Raw genomic sequence first — 3,797 nt, 5'->3', positions numbered from 1 at the left:
TTATCATCAACACCGAAAACAGGTATCTACCACTGCCAAAGTTAAGTGGAGAAGAGACTCAGGTAGAACGAGGAGCAGGAAATGTGCAGCACACTTCAACTAAGGCCAAGAAGCCTAGGAATGTACAATGTGTTAGAAAGAAGAAAGTGCTGCTGCTAGGTAGTAGCTATGGGCGAGGTGTAGGCACTTAGTTACAGAAAAGTTTAGGGGCAGCATACCCGGCCACCAGTATCTTCAAGCCAAATGCAGGGCCAAATCATGAGGTAGAGGGCTTAGGGTCTTTATGTAAATACATTACAAAAGAGGAACATGTAGTGATAGTGGATGGGGCGGGAAACAGTTTGGACAGTGATGGGGCATATGACATTGGTGGTGACCTGGACAAGATAGCAGCTTCCCTGACTCATGTCGCCAGTGTACAATCTGTTGAGCTGTTCCGGCGTCATGATCGACCACACCTTGATGGAGCTGTGAGGCGAATCAATGTGGGGCTAGGGATGGCTCTGAGGGCAGCCAGCTAGCTCATGTTTCTCTGGTGGATGTCAGGACTATCAACAATTGGGATTTCACTAGGCATGGCCTACACCTAACCAGGACTGAGAAGGGAAGATTGGTACAGCTGATTCATGATATCGGGCCACACATGGTCATGGGTAGGAAAAGTAGGTCTTTTTTAGGATAAGTCCCTGCCTAAAGAGTATCTGCAGCAGCTTAAAAAGTACTGAAACAATCACTCAAAAGACAAATTTTAACACGCCTATGTCACACATACCAGATATCGCAACGAAAAACAAACCATTAGAAAGAGACACATGGGGCATTTCAGAGACTTAACAATCCTCCATCAAAACATGCAACCAATAAAAAATAAAACACAACTATCAGAAGTTGAGCTCCAATCTTTGAACTGCACAGTAGTTTGTGTTACTGAGCACTGGTGTAGAGCCACAGAAATCCAACAAGTATCCAACAAGTAATGTTATCATCGTATGAAAGGGCAAACTCTTACTGCAGAACTGCTTCAAGGGGTGGAGGATCATGAATTTATATCAGAAAAGGAACACAGTTCAAATCAAGACATGACCTCAGTACAGTAAGCGAAGACAAACACTTTGAAATATCAGCTATTGAATTAACCGGCCTTGATATCACCAAGAAATTAATCATTTTGTGTGTGTATAGATCTCCCAGTGCTAGCGTGGACACATTTTTCAATAAATTAACAGAAGTTCTAGATAGTGTCTCAAGTATGAAGGTCAACATAATTCTCTGTGGGGACATTAACAGCAACACTAATCTTGTTGTTGTTGTGGTCTTCAGTCCCGAGTCTGGTTTGATGCAGCTCTCCATGCTACTCTATCCTGTGCAAGCTTCTTCATCTCCCAGTACCTACTGCAACCTACATCCTTCTGAATCTGCTTAGTGTATTGATCTCTTGGTCTCCCTCTACGATTTTTACCCTCCACGTTGCCCTCCAATGCTAAATTTGTGATCCCTTGATGCCTCAAAACATGTCCTACCAACCGATCCCTTCTTCTCGCCAAGTTGTGCCACAAACTTCTCCGCAATCCTATTCAATACCACCTCATTAGTTACGTGATCTACCCACCTTATCTTCAGCATTCTTCTGTAGCACCACATTTCGAAAGCTTCTATTCTCTTCTTGTCCAAACTAGTTATCGTCCATGTTTCACTTCCATACATGGCTACACTCCATACAAATACTTTTAGAAACGACTTCATGACACTTAAATCTATACTCGATGTTAACAAATTTCTCTTCTTCAGAAACGATTTCCTTGCCATTGCCAGTCTACATTTTATATCCTCTCTACTTCGACCATCATCAGTTATTTTACTCCCTAAATAGCAAAACTCCTTTACTACTTTAAGTGTCTCATTTCCTAATCTAATTCCCTCAGCATCATCCGATTTAATTTGACTACATTCCATTATCCTCGTTTTGCTTTTGTTGATGTTCATCTTATATCCTCCTTTCAAGACACTGTCCATTCCTTTCAACTTCTCTTCCAAGTCCTTTGCTGTCTCTGACAGAGTTACAATGTCGTCGGCGAACCTCAAAGTTTTTACTTCTTCTCCATGAATTTTAATACCTACTCCGAATTTTTCTTTTGTTTCCTTTACTGCTTGCTCAATATACAGATTGAATAACATCGGGGAGAGGCTACAACCCTGTCTCACTCATTTCCCCCACCACTGCTTCCCTTTCATGCCCCTCGACTCTTATAACTGCCATCTGGTTTCTGTACAAATTGTAAATAGCCTTTCGCTCCCTGTATTTTACCCCTGCCACCTTCAGAATTTGAAAGAGAGTATTCCAGTTAACATTGTCAAAAGCTTTCTCTAAGTCTACAAATGCTAGAACCGTAGGTTTGCCTTTTCTTAATCTTTCTTCTAAGATAAGTCGTAAGGTTAGTATTGCCTCACGTGTTCCAACATTTCTACGGAATCCAAACTGATCTTCCCCGAGGTCCGCTTCTACCAGTTTTTCCATTCGTCTGTAAAGAATTCGCGTTAGTGTTTTGCAGCTGTGACTTATTAAACTGATAGTTCGGTAATTTTCACATCTGACAACACCTGCTTTCTTTGGGATTGGAATTATTATATTCTTCTTGAAGTCTGAGGGTATTTCGCCTGTCTCATACATCTTGCTCACCAGATGGTAGAGTTTTGTCATGACTGGCTCTCCCAAGGCCATCAGTAGTTCTAATGGAATGTTGTCTACTCCCGGGGCCTTGTTTCGACTCAGGTCTTTTAGTGGTCAAACTCTTCACGCAGTATCTTATCTCCCTTTTCGTCTTCATCTACATCCTCTTCCATTTCCATAATATTGTTCTCAAGAACATCGCCCCTGTATAGACCCTCTATATACTCCTTCTACCTTTCTGCTTTCCCTTCTTTGCTTAGAACTGGGTTGCCATCTGAGCTCTTGATATTCATACAAGTGGTTCTCTTCTCTCCAAAGGTCTCTTTAATTTTCCTGTAGGCAGTATCTATCTTACCCCTAGTGAGACAAACCTCTACATCCTTACATTTGCCCTCTAGCCATCCCTGCTTAGCCATTTTGCACTTCCTTAAGATCTCATTTTTGAGACGTTTGTATTCCTTTTTCCTGCTTCATTTACTGCATTTTTATATTTTCTCCTTTCATCAATTAAATTCAATATTTCTTCTGTTACCCAAGGATTTCTATTAGCCCTCGTCTTTTTACCTACTTGATCGTCTGCTGCCTTCACTACTTCATCCCTCAGAGCTACCCATTCTTCTTCTACTGTATTTGTTTTCCCCATTCCTGTCAATTGTTCCCGTATGCTCTCCCTGAAACTCTCTACAACCTCTGGTTCTTTCAGTTTATCCAGGTCCCATCTCCTTAAATTCCCAACTTTTTGCAGTTTCTTCAGTTTCAATCTGCAGTTCATAACCAATAGATTGTGGTCAGAATCCATATCTGCCCCTGGAAATGTCTTACAATTTAAAACCTGGTTCCTAAATCTCTGTCTTACCATTATATAATCTATCTGATACCTTTTAGTATCTCCAGGATTCTTCCAGGTATACAACCTTCTTTTATGATTCTTGAACCAAGTGTTAGCTATGATTAAGTTATGCTCTGTGCAAAATTCTACAAGGCGGCTTCCTCTTTCATTTCTTCCCCCCAATCCATATTCACCTACTATGTTTCCTTCTCTCCCTTTTCCTACAGACGAATTCCAGTCACCCATGACTATTAAATTTTCGTCTCCCTTCACTAACTGAATAATTTCTTTTATCTCGTT

Source organism: Schistocerca nitens, chromosome 1 (genome assembly GCF_023898315.1).
Source record: "Schistocerca nitens isolate TAMUIC-IGC-003100 chromosome 1, iqSchNite1.1, whole genome shotgun sequence".
Taxonomy (NCBI): domain Eukaryota; kingdom Metazoa; phylum Arthropoda; class Insecta; order Orthoptera; family Acrididae; genus Schistocerca; species Schistocerca nitens.
Note: the sequence above shows the minus strand (reverse complement) of the source record.